We start from the raw sequence: 18290 nt of genomic DNA on the forward strand, positions 1-18290 counted from the left end.
CGGGCACATACCCAGTAGGGGGTGTGCAGGAGGCAGCTGATCGATGTTTCTTTCTCATTGATGTTTCTAACTCTCTATCCCTCTCCCTTCCTCTCTGTAAAAAAAATCAATAAAATATATATTTTTTTAAAAACTATCACAAGTAGTTCCGTTTGCCTGTCAAAGATGGCAGTAGAGGCCATCGCCAACGGTCAATCAGTCACGGGCACCCAGTAACTGCTGCAAGCCGGGGTGCGACCACCGAGAAGGGGTCTGAGACCCTCAAGGGAAAGAACCTAAGGAAGCAGGTCAAAGCGATTCAGGCTGAAACTGAACAGTGCCACCTGCAGAGAGAGAAAGGGTGCAAGGGCAAGGATGCTACGGCTCCGGCATCCCAGGACATTTGCAGAACTCAAGTGGAAAAGACGACCCAGGAAATGACCATCCCCCAGACCTACTCCTGACAAAGAGGGATGAAGTCCTGGATAACTTGTTCGCCTTTGTCTGCAACGTCTGGCCAAAAATACTCAAACACCCCCGCATAAATGAACAGGGGAAGAAAGAAAAGCCTGCTCCATGGATTGGTGATTTAGATGCCTTGATGGAATATGAAGTTGCAGCAAAGCTTGAGTTATATTCTTGTGGGAGAAAAAGCATTAAATTATTTCTGTATAAGATTCAGTAGGTTCCTTCACTCTGTGTAGAAAAATTAAATCTAGCTTCTTTGTACAAACTTAGAGCTTAACCAAAGATTTTGTCTTTTTACCTTGTATTTCTCAGAAATTTAATAGGTACACAATGTCTGTTTTCCTATGCCTTTTAACCCAAGCAACATTTATATCAACACTGGTTTTTTTCTTTCTTAGAGTAAAAAATATTTTATTTTGAAGAAAGAAAGAGATTAACATTTTTTCCCTTAAGCTTTCTTAAAGATCAGGGACTTCAGCCATGAAAAAATAGTACATCTACACTAATAAAAGAGAAAGATGTAAATTGACCGTACCTCTGCGACACCCACCAGCCAATCAGGAGGGAATATGCAAATCAGAAGGACAAAGATGGCAGCAGCCCCACTGCCCAGCCGCTCCAGGCGTGGAGCGGCCGGGTGGGGCAGGACGCCTGCTATGAGAGGGAGGGAGGGTGGCGAAGGGATCTACAGGAGCGGCACTCTGGCTGCAGCAAAGACAAAGACGGCAGACTCTGGCCGGAGTCTGCAGTGAAGACGAAGACAGCAGACTCCGGCCGGAGTCAGCAGCAAAGGTGGCAGACTCCAGCCGGAGCAAAGGCAGAAGGCAGCGGTCAAAGTGAAGGCCTGGGTCCCAGGTGCCAGAGGAAGACCGGTCCTAGAAGCCAGGGGAAGGAAGGCCTATTGCATGAATCTTCATGCAACAGGCCTCTAGTAGTTATTTATAACTTCTGTGAAGCAGTAGCCAACCTTAACACAGTCCTTTCTAAGGGTTAGAACAATAAATACTGGTGTAACTGTCTAGGCTGCTTTTAGTTTCTCTTCACCAAAATTACTAGATTATAGAATTCAGGAACTTGTTACTGTTACGTGTTGTTACTCGGTGTACTGATAATCATTGAAAAGTAAAGACTCTGTAATGCAAAAAAATATACATAGGACATCTTCATTCTCTTGCTTCTGGGCTATTTCAATACTCCTGATCTTTGTTATAAGACTGTCCTCGGGGAACTTGACCATCCTGATATCCCAAGGAACGCAATGCTAGTCCAACCCATGCATGACATTATGACTAGACCTGGCAAGCAGAAAGTGGCAGGTGCCCCATAAACATCAAAAGCATGCCACGCTGTGAAGTTCCCAGGAAAGTCTGGGGCATGTTAGGATGGGGCATGCCCTCTATAAAAAGGTCACACTGGCTTCCAAAAGAAACAGCACAAAACTTGGAGAGTCTCTGATTCTAGAAGCAAGATAGAGCGCATTCAAGTAGAGCTGCTACTTTTAAGGAGAGCCCAGAGCCAGGGAGGGCTCTGCAGCCACAAAGGCTGCAATGTAAGCCTCCCGCCTGTGGCCCAGCAGACCCATGTCCTCGAATTATCCACGGCAGTCAGGTCTGCTGTATGCAGCCTCTGACAAGCCCAGGAGGAGAATCACTGCACAGACCCCAGCGTCCTCTGTCAACAATGATTCTCCGTTGAGAAGCAGCTCCTAGTTCTGCTGGGCTATGGTACAGATTGAACTTCCAGTGCAGGATACCAAGTGACTACATGACCCAGGACCAGACCTGCCCGCCATGAGGTGGGTCACTCAGTCTACTGAGTCATGAAGCTGAGGGTGCGAAGCAGCATTTGACCTTTCACCAGAGTGAAACACAGGAAGAGGAAGCATAAGCTGAATGAGCAAGTGGCTCAAATTCCCACAGGACCTACTCCTGCTGCTCCACTGCCTCTTCCAGGGCACCAGGGAGTCAGTTCCCAGTGACAGCGGAACAGCAGAAAACACACAGACTCTGTTTACTGATGGATTTACCTGATACCAATGGTCAGCTACAATACCAGTTTCCCACGCCAGCACATCCCTGAAAACCAGAAAAGCTTCCCAGTGGCTTTAACTTCGAGCAATGTATCTGATCATCACTTCACCTGGCCTGAGATTCATGTTTACACTGACAAAAATGTACACGTGGAAATTTAAAAAGTAGTTTTCCGCCCAGCGGTGTGACTCAGTGGCTGAGCATCAACCCATGAACCAGGAGGTCAGGGTTCGATTCCCAGTCAGGGCACATGCCTGGGTTACTGGCTCGTAGGGCGCATACTGATCAGTGATTCTCATCATTGATGTTTCTCTTTCCTCTCTCCCTTCCTCTCTCTGAAATCAATAAAAAAAATATTTTTTTAAAGTAGTTTGGCCCTAGCTGGTTTGGCTCAGTGGATCGAGCATCTGCCTGTGGACTGAAGGGTCCCAGGTTCGATTCCGGCCAAGGGCACATGCCCGGGTTGCGGCCTTGATCCCCAGTATGGGGCGTGCAGGAGGCAGCCAATCAATGATTCTCTCTCATCATTGATGTTTCTATCTTTCTCTCCCTTTCCCTTCCTCTCTGAAATCAATAAAAGTATATTTTTTTTAAAAAAGTAGTTTGAGTAAAAATAAATAAGGATAACTAATCTATCATGTTTGTTACATGAAGCCTTCACAGCAGCACTTCTCAGGATGGTCTGCTGATCTCCTGCATAAGAATTAGCGGGGCACTTAGAATGCAGGGTCCTAGGCCTCGCCCCAAATTTCTCCATTTCTGAGTTTCTGGAAGTGAGGCCCAGAAGCAACACTTTTAGTAAACCCTCCCAGAAAACCTTTGCACACTAAAGTTTAAGAACCACCGTTCAAAAGCAGTGGTTCTCCAAGTGTGGTTCCCCGGATCGGCAGTATCAGCATCACCTGGGAACCCGTCAGAAATGCAAACGCTTGGGCCCCACCCCCGTCCTACTGAGTCAGAAAACCTGAGAGCGGGCCCAGCAACCTGTTTCAATACGCCTCTGGGTGGCTCTGGTGGACACTAAAGTTTGACAGCCACTACTCTAGACTTCTGTCTTTTCTCTGTATAGCAAACATGTGGTTTTAGTCAGCCCAGCATCTGTTCCCAAATTCTATGTGATCCAAATAGGACTAACTGCCTGACCAACCCACACCACCTACCACAGAGCCGAGAACTTCACCGAGACCTTGCCCACAGAGCTCAGCATCCTCTGACCTTAGTGGTGGGTCCACGAATAAGCATCCGATCCAACGTGAGCTACTCAAAGTCCTTGGCAGGTCTTTGTTGGTTAGAATGATTGGGAGCGACTCAGCACTAAAGGCTGACAGTGGGTACATGGCCCCAAGGACAGGACTGAGTGCTTCATAGACATTATCTCAGATACTGACTCTTTTTCAGATACGTTAGTGTTGGGTCAGAGTGGGAGAAACATGTGAAATGACTATATGCTGCTGTTATAAGAGAGAACCAGGCTTCCTAACTGGAAATAAAAAACTGGAACCTGGGATTGTTAGAATCTCTAAAAAAAACACGGTGCTAAAAGGCTCTGATAGTAAACTTAGGGAGAGGTGGGGGAGATAAGAGATCAACCGAAGGACTTGTATGCATGCATATAAGCATATCCAATGGACGCAAAACTCGGGGGGTGAGGGCATGTATGGGAATGGGGTGGGGGGTACAATGGTAAGATATGTACACATATAATACCTTAATAAAAATTTTAAAAAAAATAAAAAATAAAAGGCTCTGATAGTAGACTGTGGGCTAACACAGTGGTCATCTCCTCTCCCTCCATAAACCACATTAAAATGTTAGTAACCCTAATTGCCCCATTCTCTGAGCAAAACTAACCCCATTGACAGCAATGAAAATGAAGCAGTAGGAAACTAGGAGACAGAGTCCTATCAAACATTTACACTCCCCGTATGTCCCCCATTAATTATCACGCCAAGTGTTCAGATATTACTTGCCCGGCTGCCAACCGCGTGCTTGAAGGTGGGATTACTCAACTGTCTGAACATTCACTAGGTCCCAGAGGCGAAATAACTCACTCAACTCTGGGGGCACACAACCAAGCTTTTTGCCCATGACTTGCAGCCAAGCTTCTGTAATCATGACCTGGCAACCATTCTGACCCCTTTATTATTAATTCACTTAGGGCAGAAATTAAGAACCTGTAGAGACAGCCACTCACATTTTTTTCTACCTGACTAGTGACTCTGAGAACAAGTTTCTCCCCAATGTTTTATAGAAGCATTATATCAAAAGAGCAAGTATGACTTTATATTGTAAAATACTGAATTAAAGACTCTTGTGTCCCTGTCTCCACAAAATACACACACACAACCAAACAACAAAGAATAAGATGAACAGACAGAACGGGAATGGAGAAACAATACAGAAGAGCAGAACAAGGGAAAATCTAAATGCCTGAAGAGGAATATATTTATTCACCCATAAAATTCTGAAAAGGTGCAGGAAGTAAAAGCACCAGGTACCGCTGAAAGTGGGGAGAGGTGTGATCTGAAGACCCGGGAGCTAGTGAAGTCTGTGTGAGTAACAGATCCCCAGACCTCCAAAATAAACAGAAAGCATAATCTTCGGAGAAGCTGAACTAAACCAGGGACTCCAGGTTAGGGGAACAGCAGGTATGAACAGCGTCAGAATAGGGAAAGCTCCTGGAAATACATGGATGAAGACAAAGTCCACATTCTGGACAGTCAACCCTCTAATACCCTTCCCCACCCAGCTCCAGAATGCATGGGACTAAGCTCATGCTCCCCAGACAGGAATTAAAGAAATCTCTAGTGGCGGGGGGCGTGAGGGGAGAGGAGATGAAAGGGAAAAACCTCAAGAGAAATGACCTGCAGCTATAGATATCTGAGTTCCCAATAAAACATCCAAGTAGTTCCCTAACAGCCCTCAAGTGAAGCCCACCAGTTGACAAGCCCTGGCCGCTGACCCCAGGGAGACACAGCTTGAAGTCAGCCTTGACTGCTTATGTTAAATATAAATGAGCAGCCAACAGCAAATGGAAAGAGACTCAACATCATTAACCACCACAGAAATGCAAAGCAAAACCACAGTGCAATACCACCACACACCCACTAGGGTTACTATATATAATCAAAAAGATGGACAATAACAAGTGTTGACAAGGCTGTGGATAACTTCATCCTTGGGTGGAACCCCTGTGCTTTGCTGATAGGAATTAAAATCAGCGCAGCAACTTTGGAAAACTGTCATCTCCTCTGGGGGAAGGCCATCCTCTTCCACCAAGCCAGCAGCTTCAGGAGGGACACACATGGATCGGTGAGGGGGGAAGAGGACACCCGCCTCGCCAGCCAGGTCAGTGGACTCAATGGGGTGACCGATGTCACAGCCAGGTCGCCCTCACATCTTTTTTCATATGTATTTGGTCTTCATCCACAATTCATGAGTTATAGCTCCCAAAACCCTTGGAATTTACTAAGTGCTGAGAGTAATGGAGGTGTGATTTGTTATGTTAATGAAGTAACTTTTGAAGCTCACCTAAAGATAGGGTGAACCAACCATGTGATCAGAGGGTTGGAACTTCCAGTCCCACCTCCTGACCTCTGGGGAGGAAAGAGAGACTGGAGATTGAATCAATCACCAATGGACAAAAATGACTGACAAAAATTAATCAATCATGCTTACGTAATGAAGCCTCCATACAAACCCCAAAGAATGAGGTTCAGAGAACTTCTGGTTGGTAAGCACGCAGAGATGCTGGAAGGGTGGTGCACCCAGAGAGGGTGTGGAAGCTCCGCACCCTTCCCCAAACCTTGCCCTGTGCACCTCTCCCATCTGGCTGTTCCTGAGTTATGTCCTTTCATAGTAAAGTAGTCAACTAGTAAGCAAACTCATTTAAGTCCTGTGAGCCAGTCTTGCAGATTATTTGAACTGAGGAGGACACCATGGGAACCAGCTGGTCAGTCGGAATGACTTGGTGCTGTGTGGGAAACCACCCCCTCTACACACTGGAAAGTGATCCTCTAAACCATTGTAACAGGTGAGGGGTTTATTTTGGAGTGGTGCAAATGTTCTAAAATTAATGTAGTGATGGGTGCACAACTCAGAGTACACTAAAACCACCGAACTGTGTACTATAAGTAGTAAATTGTATATGTGACCTATTTCAATAAAAAGGTTTTGAGCCCAACCGATCGGTGTGGCTCAGTGATTGAGTGTTGACCTATGAACCAGGAGGTCACCGTTCAATTCCCGGTCAGGGCACATGCCCAGGTTGTGGGCTTGATCCCTAGTAGGGGGCGTGCAGAAGGCAGCCAATCAATTATTCTCTCTCATCATTGATGCTTCTATTCCTCTCTCCTCCATTCCTCTCTCTGAAATCAATAAAAATATATGTTTTTAAATGTTTTGAAAGAAATATTAGATAGTTAAATAGACAGATGGATGGATAGATAGCCAGCCAGCAAAGACAGACAGACAACCAACTGTCCATTTCCTTCCCTCTTCCCACTTGCCATGCATTCAGCAGCCAGGTATTTGCTGCCCCTCATGCCCCCCGCCCCCCCAAAAAAAGGGTGGAAGCAGTAAGAGTCTCTTTTAAAGGCTGATCTGTCTAGGAAGAACCACAGTGATCAGTGTAGATGCTGGTTCCTGTGAACACACGCCCTCCTCTCTTCATCCTGACAGTCGGAGGCCCTGGATTTAAGCTCCCTCCCCATCCATTCACTTTAAAGCCAGGCCAGCTGGTCAAAAGCCCAACCCACTTTCACAGCACTTCGTCTTTCTACTGACTCATCCTCAGATAAAACCTGACAACCGGACATTCAAGGGAAGCCTGAAATAAGAAACGCCCAAGAAACACAAAAGAACAAAATTACTCCAGAAAAAAAAGGAGATCATTCAAAAAGTAAAAAGCTAGGTGAGAAAAATCCCACACCTCCCAGAGGACAGGAAGGTCCCGAGGACCAAGAGAGAAGCGACAGGCTCAATAGAAGGCCCGACTCTTCCCCAGCTGCCGGGAAAGCGCTCGGCCCTTCGGAGGAAGCTAAGGCCACGCTGGGCGAAGCCTCACTTCATCTGGCTCATTGCCCAGACTCGGGGCTCACCTGCACCCACATGGCCCTCAGCCTGCATGACGAGGAGGCGCCGGTGACGGAGGATAAGGGCAATGCCCACGTTACAGGTGTAAATGTGGAACCTTTCTGGCCACGCTTGTTTGCAAAGGCTCTGGCCAATGTCAACGTCGGGAGACGTACGTGTAGTGAAGTGTAGCGAAGGGGCCGAGGACCTGCCCCGGTAGCTGGCGCTGCACCAACAGCAGGTCCTGCCCCGCGGCCACTGCTGCCAGCTGAGGAGAACGTGGAAGCAAAGACGGAATCTCAGGAGGCGGACGTGACCCGGGCTTTGGGCGTTGTGGCTGACCTCTTTTGTAACACATTCAATAAAAAGCTCAACTCTGAGAAAAATAATGTGAGGACTGTAAGGCTATGGAAAGAAATGGACGTTTTTAAAAATTCTATGGGAGCCTTTCCTGGTGCTCAGAAAGAGGGCAATGGGATGCTGGTACACTGAACGATGTTTACATGATTCAATTAAAGTATGCATGAGCTTTTACACGTCCATGGAGGAGTCATGGAAGACTCAGCTGTTACTACAGACCATTATGCAAATATTATCAACATTGACAAAGCAAGAACAGAGGTGGAGTTGACTGAAGTTAAGAGGCTTCAGGTAGAAAGAAAAACAGTAAAGATAAAATGGTTCGTGTGCTCATTTTACAAACTATAGAATCAAGACGGAGGAATCTGATGGAACAAGAAGAAGAAGTTTATCTTGTTTGTGGGTGCAGAAGGGAGTGGCAAAATAAATGAGAAATGATATAACTGGAAAAGGCTAAGAAAAAAGATATGCCGTGAATCAAAAGCTTTATCACGGTGGTACAGCAAGAGATGAAATCTAAATATGATGAGTTCCAAAACAGTGGTGCAACCATATTATTTAGGAAATAAGGAGTTAACCATCAGAAACAGTAACGGCAGCTATGGGTCCTGCTGGAGAGGAGGGGAGTGGGCACTCACTGATGCCTCCATCAGCTCTCTGAACTATTTGACTTTTTATTTTTATCAAATTAACTGCATATAAAGTTATTTTGAAGGCTTCTATGATCTTGCAAGGTTTAAAGCAAAAGTCTATTTTTAAAGGTGTACTAATGTACCTGGCTGACAACTTCTACCATCTCTCTGTAAGCCTAAGAACTTCATCCCGGACTTTCCTAACAGCCCTGCAGTGGATTGAACCATATTAAAGGGTATCATTAAATTCCCCTACCTTCCACTCAAAGTAGTGCATACATGTGCATGGTGTGTGATTATTTTTAAGGGGGAGAGAGAAGAGAATAAGTAGGTATAATAATTTCAAAAATATGTAATTAAAAAGCCAAAAGGTAGGAGACTGACTGCTACACTTCTACCTCACTTCCATAGCTTCGTGACAAATAAAAAAGTTCAACTGTTCTATAATAAGCACTATATAAACCCTAAAACTCTACCATAATACATTAGCCTTTAGAAGCCAAAAACACATAGCTTTTGCCAGTTAATCTCAAAACTGGGGGAAATTTATAAGGAATATGGTTCAGGCATATTAGAGATCCCTAATTTTAGTGTCCTCATTAACCAAATAACCTATTAAGCCCAACGCTCACTGACCTAGATCATTTATCCAGTTTATAGTTATTCCAATATAATTAATACACTCTGAATTCCCAGCAGATCATCTATTCTACATATTGACATCAAAACAATATGGTTTTCAGGAAGTTAGGCAGCAGAAGCAAAGAAAGAGTAAGGGATGAATGATGGAGCCAATTTCCCAAGTTTCAAAAGAATTTGTCACCATCTTTCAAAAAGAAAAGAACCATTGATTGGGTTCCCAAATTATATTATGTGTTGATCAATTCAAGAACAGCCTAATACTGCCGAGAAAACCACAGAATAACAGGATTCTGAAAAATCTTTCATTGAAAGGCAAAAGTTAAAATCATATTCCTTCAGAGGACTAGCAACAGTAGACATATTAATAGTGCTAGGCACTGTTCCTAATATATCAGGACCCACATTAAAACCACTGCTCAAGTCTAGAAATGGTCATAACAAATCTTTCAACCTTACAACATAAAAGTCAGTTGATAATTTCTTTGTCTAACACCTAATAAAACTCATTCTTCCAAAATTGTGGAAAAGCTAAGCACAGTCCTCCCTTATTATAAAGTTTCCTGTTACAAAGTTGCATGGTTTACACATATGTTATACTTTATTATTGAAAAAAAAAAAAGTCCTCCTTATAACACCCTCTTTGTTGTAATACTCAACATAGTTTGCCTCCAGGCTAGATATATAATGAAAGCAAAATGAATTCAGACAGGTTGTTGAGGAAAAAAGCTAGTTTCTTTTTAGCAGTCTTTCTAAAGTATTTTTTCTTTCCTTGTAGCTTTTCATCATCTCAACATTTTGTTCCCCCCGAACATTTTCCTTTTCTTTGCACATATTTCCTTTGGTAAATGGAAGATGATAGATTGTTAAAACCAGTTTGTACTACCTTGGAAACAAGCACTTTTAACACACGACTCCCAGCCTTCCAAAACCTTGTACAAATCTCATCTTTAGGACGACGAACTGTATAGGACTTAATCAGCCAGCTTCAAAAAGCCATATGAAATCTTAATTTTCCACTCACACATGTTATGTTCACAGTCCCCTAGAATCATAAACGTAACTTTCCAAATTAGATTTAGCAATACTGCTCATTTATTGTTTCCATATTAAATAGTACTGTCTTATTTTAGGAAAGATCTAGAAATGCTGCTTTGAAAGGTTCTTATTCACAAATTTCAATGCAAGGAAATTCAGATTTAAAGCCCTGCTTATTTTTAACTTAGGCAGAAATACAGTTTGAATATTAATATAATATGGGGAGACGTATTCCGATATGGCAAGCTTAATCATTTCTGGTCTTCTAAATTAGCCAGAAGTGACTTAAATTACGTACTATATGAAATACTGAAGATACAAATTAGAACTCTAGTCTCAATAATCTTGAGTGTCTCAAATGTTATAATAGAGAAAACTGGAAATATTTTTAGCAGTATAATTTAAAACGTCTTCCTAAATTTGTATGACACTTGTTTTTTTACTGTCAACATAAAAAATTATATAAGGATGTTCATAACTGCTTTATTCATACTAGTCAAAAACTGAAAGTCAGCTAAATGTCCATCAAAAAAGACAGTCTAGCTCTGACCGGTTTGGCTCAGTGGATAGAGCATCGGCCTGCGGACTGAAGGGTCCCAGGTTCGATTCCAGTCAAGAGCATGTACCTTGGTTGCGGGCACATCCCCAGTAGGGAGTGTGCAGGAGGCAGGTGATCGATGTTTCTCTCTCATCGATGTTTCTAACTCTCTATCCCTCTCCCTTCCTCTCTGTAAAAAATAAATAAAATATAATTTTTAAAAAAGATAGTCTACTTTAAATTTATGTATATAACCTCTATCTGAAGTATTACTAATGTACTTTTAAAATACCTTTAACATGGTGTAGTCAACACAAACACTTGTTTTCAGATTAAGCGTTAGCATATATCTCTCCCTTGCTTTAGAATTTAAATCTGCAAGCAAGCGTTTCCCTGTGGAATGCAAGAGGGTTACTGAATTCAAGAGAGACTGGGGGGAGGGAAGAGAGTTCATTTCACATGGCGATGTGCTTTGTAGATGAATTCTGAAACTGTTGCAGACCCTTATATCACAGTGTCATCTGAATAAAGTCGTTTTATGATAATCCTTTTCCTTCTCGATTGAGTAAAATATTTAATAGCTCAGTTACTCCACTGTTACAAGGAGACTCTGATTCTAGAGATAAAAAATGGCTGTCAGCTCCCATCAGGACTGCCACATGTAACCATCCTCTCGCCAGCGGCAGCCCTGACCACAGACATTCCCATAACACTTTTCCAGTCCTGGCATTCAGCCACCATGAAAGAAACTATTTTATTTTATTTTCAAAAACACTCAGAAACTTCAAACATTCTTTTTAGCCTTTCCCCACTCGTAGCCATAGCAGGCACTGAAGTATTTAACCACAACATTTCTATAGGTATGTATAGAAGGAATCAGAACTCACCTTTCGGGAAAAGTAACAATTTTAAGTGATCATGTAAAAAAAACAATTTGCAGACAACAGGAACCCTTTTTATAACCTTCCCTCAGGAGCTACAGGTTCTATACAACATACAGGAAGACGATCTTGGGAAGTAACATTGTTTTATGGGTCTTGGACCAGAGAGTTTACAAATGACTTTATCCAAGAAAAACCAGCACAGGATGAGAATCAATCCTGTTATCCCCTGGATCTTCCAACTTATGTCACTGTGGATCCATAAATGATCTTAAAAACATACGAGGGAAGGGCTCCAAAATTATAAAACACCTACGCGCTAACACTTAGGCAAGGACAGGAGCCAGCACACCACTGGGACTCGGCTCTAACGTTCTTCTCCGGCATTTCAACCGCACCCATTCGGAAATGGCCCCTACGGTTCACTGGTGAGACGAGGGTTATCAAACATTATCTGTTGGCTCCCTAGAAGGAAAACAGCGTCATCTCGTATTAGCACCAACACCCCATTCAGAAGAGTGAGGCTTGTCCCGGCCGCTCACTCAGTCTGCTCGCTCTCCCAGCGGAGCACAGTTCCCTCTGGGAATGGCAGGCAGCCCGGTGGCTCGGGGAAGCAGAGCCTCTCAGCCACTGCACGTGGCCACTAACGCACCTCCTTGGCAGACCAGAAAAAGGCTTCAGCCTGATCAACTGGAAGTTATTGGAAGGCTGAGCATATGATTATCTGGGGGTGCCCCCTCAAGATGAGGCAAAGGCACTGGGCGGTGGTGGCTCAGTGGTTGAGTGTCAACCTGTGAACCAGGAGGTCAAGGTTCGATTCCCAGTCAGGATACATGGCCTGGTTGTGGGCTCGATTCTCAGTGTGGGGTGTGCAAGAGGCAGCCAATCAATGATTATCTTTCATCATTGATGTTTCTATCTCTCTCTCCCTCTCCTTTTTCTCTGAAATCAATAAAAGTTTAACAAATAAAAATAAAAAAAAGACGAGGCCAAGGCGACTTATGATTCTTTAGTTCACTATTTTCTTTGGCGGGCTTTTTATTCCAAAGAATCCATGAATTTTTATTTAGGTGACAACATAATCCCATACAAGCTTATAGAAGTCATTTTATAATTTAAAAAGTATTCTACCATACTCATATATATTATTAAAATCTGTTCACCTCCTTTTACTGACAATTATATTCCAAACATACTTTAATATACAATGTTTTCTTTCCACCTCAGTCACAAACGTGGGACTACTGTGCTGTCAGACCCTTATAATCTATACCATGCCCATACTATGTCTATACCCTTACATTAAACTTGCCTTGATAAAAATTCTACTTTTCTTAAGTTCCATTTGACTGGAAAAAATCAAAATAAAATAAAAGAACTGGAAGAATTCAAGGAAAATGAGCTTTCAAAAGACACAAAAAGAAGAGCGATAAAAGATTAAAGAGAAAAATGTCTTTTATACTAAAAATTAGAGTTTAAATAACTTTTTAAAACTTAAAACTCTTTGAATTATGAATATTATCACAAATACTTGTAATTCTGAATGTCACATTTTATCCAGAAGAAAATATTAATAACAAAAGGTTGAATAACATGTAGAAACACACTCCAGCCAGATGAATAAATGACGCTCTACCCACTGAGGCAAACCATTAGGGCAGTAATAACCCTCTAAGACTTGAGTTGGCTGTTACCAGGTAAGCTCAAAATATATATCCTCATGCTAAACAAAGAGTTATGATCGAGAAAACTAATTTTAAGAATGAGAGCTACCTATAGATAACATTCTAAAATCTGTTGTGTAGATCTCATGTTGTGTTCTTACCATAGCAACATTATAGTAGACAGACAGACAGATAATATGTAGAAAGATAGATGGCCTGGCCAGCATAGCTCAGTGGTTGAGCATCGACCTATGAACCCGGAGGTCATGGTTCGATTCCCGGTCAGGGCATATGCCAGGGTTGCGGGCTTGATCCCCAGTAGGGGGCGTGCAGGAGGCAGTCGATCAATGATTCTTTCTCAGCATTGATGTTTCTATCTCTCTCTCCCTCTCCCTTCCTCTCTGAAATCAATGCAAATATTTTTTTAAAAAAAGAAAGGTGGATTAAATAAAACAAACCATAAATTAGAGCAAAGCAAAAAATGTTGGAGGCAGTTAAGAATTGAAGAAAGAACCATATGATGGTAATAATCTCTAACAAAGTATTTAAAAGCCTGGCCGGTGTGGCTCAGTGGTTGAGCATCGACCTATGAATGAGGAGGTCATTGGTTCAATTCCAGGTCAGGGCACCTGCCCAGGTTGCAGGCTCAATCCCCAGTTGAGAGTGTACAGGAGGCAGCCAATGAATTCTTCTCTCTCATCATTGACATTTCTATCTTTCTCCCTCTCCCTTCCTCTCTCAAATCAATAAAAATATTTTTAAAGTGCTCCGAAGTCTGAAAAATAAATTTCCTGAGAGGAAAAAAACTGCCCCAAAAGAAATGTGAATGGCTCATCCTATGGGCACTGAAAGCTTTACACTACAGACAATAAAACTGCTCATTCACAAGAAACTAGGATTAGTAACCTCCAGATTAAAGTGGATAAAAACTGAAGAGCTGGAATAAAAAAGGTAACAGCACACTCCCTCACCCTATTGTACTCCTCTCCACACACACACACACACACACTCACACACACACACACTCACACACACACACACACACACACACACACACTCAGGCTAAGGAAACTGCTCTACCCTCAGGGCTCCAGCATAACTTGGTACTATCCATCTCTATCTCTATTATGACTTATCACCTCGATATATTATAGCTCTTCGTCTTTATTGCCCCCAGATTGTAAACTTCTTGGGAACATAAAGTGTCTTATTCACCTTTTTACTCCAAGAAATTCCTACAGTGCCTGGGCACTCAGAAGACTCTCAGTAAATGTGCATTGGATGGATGGATGAATGGAAGAACAGACAGACAGACAGAAAGACGGGGGGGGGGGGGAGATGATGCAAGGGAGGACTAACACCAGACTTGCCTCAGTCCCTGAAAATTCCCATACATCTCCAACAAATCAACCATTTCATCTCAGTGTCCCTGTCGCACACCTGAAAGATTCCTATACATTATAAGGTTCATCAACCTGTCACAGTCCTACAGGGCAAACTTCATATAACTGTGGATACAACTAACTACAGGGCCTCAAAGTCAGATCATGAGCAAAGGAAAGTCTAGCTCAGATATCTTGACGGTAGCAAGGTACCTCACATAGCCTACAGGAAGTGTCTTATTTTACCAAGCTAAGCATATAGACTTGTTGACCTTAAAGCAATAACATTCTTTCTTCACTCCACCACTGGCTTTCTGTCAGTCACTCTCAATATCCTCCTTTTCCAAATACTGTTTTAAAAGGGCAAAGTTATCTTAATAATCTTAAGGTCAAGTATCATGTCCACAGCCATTGGAAGTTGTGACACAATGAACAAAATCAAAGAAAGATCAGGCAGAAATAGTATTTGTTCCTTTTTGCAAAAACAAGTAGAGTTCAAATTACCAAACCAAATAAATTCCATCAATTATACTAGGAAGTTTTTAAATCAATTCAAATCCACCTTTTCAAAATTGATTTAGTATATTTCCAAACTGTAATTTGATTGTCCAGGCTTATGCCACCCATTAAATTTTACAAGCATTAATCTGTTGATAGTATGAGAAGCAAAGATAAACTAACATTTGTATTTTTTTAAAAAACAGGCACATGTACCTTTTTAAAAGTAGTTTAAGTTTAAATCAAAGAAACTACAAACATTTTTTAACTTCCTGACATCGCCCTCACCCCCTCTGTAATAAAAAAACAACAACACAATACAGCCATTAATATTGCACAATTCAGTTATTTCCCTCTAAAAAGTATAACATGCAAAATGTTGTAATTTAAATTCTGGAATGGTAGGCAGTAATCTGAATGAGAGATTTGAGGCAGATATTCTTCAACTAGTTCATAAAACTGGATTTCTTATTTCTTTATCACTTTTTTTAATTTTTATCTACTGGCTGATTTTAGAGAGAGAAAGGGAGAGGGAGAGTGAAAAAGAAGGGGGGGGTTGTTGTTTCACTGCTTTATGCATTCAGTGGCTGGTTCTTGTATGTGCCCCCGGGATCAAACCTGCAACCTTGGCATATCAGGACAATGCTCTCACCGACTGAGCTACCCGGCCAGGGCTCTTTACCCATCACTTCTTTCTCATGAATAAACACCGCACATGGCACAGGTAAAACCAAACGTTACTGCATCAAATGAATGTACCTTTGAATTATTGCGAATGTATAAAAGGTGCAAACAAAAACAGTAATTACTCTTTTGCAAATTTCAAATCCTATATTACCCTCCCACACGTAACCTCTGATTGTTGGAGGGGGGTACTCTTCCTATAACCAAAGCACCATCCCGAAAAGTGAAACTGACACAGAAAACATCTGACCCAGAAGCTATGCAACAGGTTTTCCATCATCTCTGAAGAAGCAAAGCTAAGCACTAATTGTGGCCAAACCAATGCACCCCCCTTTCTAAGAGGGAAGCTTTTTTCTGAATTAGGAAGAAGGGGGACGTATTCACGGTCCCAGTGGGGAAGCAGTTTAGTGTGATGAACAGCACACGCTTCTGGAAGCGAGTCTGGGCTGGAATCCCTCCGCTGCCATTCACTATGTCCTAGTATACCTTGGGGACGTTTCTCACCCTGCAAAGCACTGAGAACACAGCTGGTGCAGAATCAGCCCTTGGTGGGTGCCGGGCGGCAGCAAACCTCTGGACCTCTGCAGCTTGGCATCGCCTGGGACCCGGCTGTCAGAAACTCAGTCTCAGGTGCAATTCCAGACTTACAGAATCAGAACCTGCATTTTTATCCAGATCCCATTCTAGTTTGAATGCAAGTTAGAGTTTGAAAGCTGTGCTAGAATGCACTCTTATGTTACTTTACCTATTACAGTTAATTTTTAAAAAGCCACTCTGTTACTTTTTTGCAACTTGGATAGGTGAGTTTATTTTTAGTAAAAGGCAAAGTATTAATTGGGATCAAAATTTATTTCTTACCATACTTGACTGAAAAGCAGCAGAACCAACTAAGGCCCAGAGTGGTAGAGGACTGCCACCCAGTGGTGATTCAATCTACTGCACACACCAAATCACCACTGCCTTGTCTACAACTACATTTGTTTAAAACAGGGCCAGACTTTCTTTTTGCTTAATTCCTTTCTTGAGGACTACTAACACAGTACCCACTTAATAGTAACAAAATAAGGCATCATAAATGTCAAGGAAGGAAAAAGACGAGGATTTTCTTAGTTTCCTTTTTTAAACTCAAATCAAGTGTAGGCAAGTTTTCAAATTAAAAGATGGATCTGCTCACACCTAGAAAGGTCCACCCTTGACAAACCCTAGAAACAGGCTTAGAAAATGGGATTGCTTTTGGCATATGCGTACCTTGGAGTGACTTTTATTTCCTTCTCCCTAAATTCTGTACTTGTTACCAATTATGTAGTATTTGGGGGTGAGGAACTTTCAAATTGAGAAAAAATATATATTTTTTATAACCTCTTACTCAATAACTGCACTCCTACATCCTATCCCAAGGAAATAATCAGAAATGTAGACAAAGATTATGTTCAAAGTCAAAGATGTTCATTCCAGAAAACAAAATTAATCTTAATAGCTTCATAATAACCCACTGAATCCATGCATCAAAACTTAGCCATTCTCCTCTATTACTCATTTTGATCACTTCTAATGTTTATATGTTACAAGTAAATGCACAAATGTATATACAAAAGGAAGGAAGGGAGGACAGAAGGAGAGAAGAAATAAATTAATGTATGGCAACTTGATATAACTTTTCCATATTTTGGATCATTTCCTAACATACATTCCCATAAGTCGCATTTCAGATCCAAGAACATTTTCATGGTTCTTAATAGCCAACCTGCCTTATAAGTGTTGTATTGTTTCACATGGACACGAGCAATGTAGGATATTGAGACTATCATCACCTTTCTAACATTCAGCTTTATACTATGCTAACTTATTAAAGTTTTATTGAGATATAATTTATATACCCTTCTATTAAAGTACATAACGCAATAGTTTTCAGTGTATTGACAGACTATGCAACCATCACCATAATATAACTATGGAACATTTTCATCATGAAAAAAAAAAAACACCCATTAGCAGATTCTCTCCATTCCCTTAATACCCCCCATATGAAGAATTGTTACTAATTTACCACCTCACTATTTAGTCCTGTTTTCTTATAGATACTGCAGTAAGTGTTTCAAACACAGGAAATGGAAAAATTCCTTCTGCTACTCAGCTATTTCTGTTTCAAACTGAAATATTCTACTCAACAGGAAAATAAAACATGCCAGAATATCCCCCTTTTTCAAAAGGTACTTTTGAAATGTAAGGCATAATTTAAGAACTAAGAGATGGTATCATATAAATACAAAGTTATCTGTTCTTTTCAAAATAGTAGCAACTCTGTTACGTTGGAAATCCATTATTAAATCCAGCAGAAATGTCACACAAAAAGTCAAACAATTTATTTTTATTTAATTAATTTAAAACTTCATTTTTTATTAACTTGATCGGATAATAAAATTA

The 18290-nt window shown here is 41.7% G+C and overlaps 1 protein-coding gene across 2 annotated transcripts in view; it reads right to left on the reverse strand.

The window, feature by feature from the left end:
- The window catches only part of BBS9 (Bardet-Biedl syndrome 9), a 310665-nt gene that overhangs the window by 273309 nt on the left and 19066 nt on the right, over window positions 1-18290 (reverse strand). The gene's annotated exons all lie outside the window — the stretch shown is intronic.

Source organism: Eptesicus fuscus, chromosome 14 (genome assembly GCF_027574615.1).
Source record: "Eptesicus fuscus isolate TK198812 chromosome 14, DD_ASM_mEF_20220401, whole genome shotgun sequence".
Classification (NCBI taxonomy): Eukaryota; Metazoa; Chordata; class Mammalia; order Chiroptera; family Vespertilionidae; genus Eptesicus; species Eptesicus fuscus.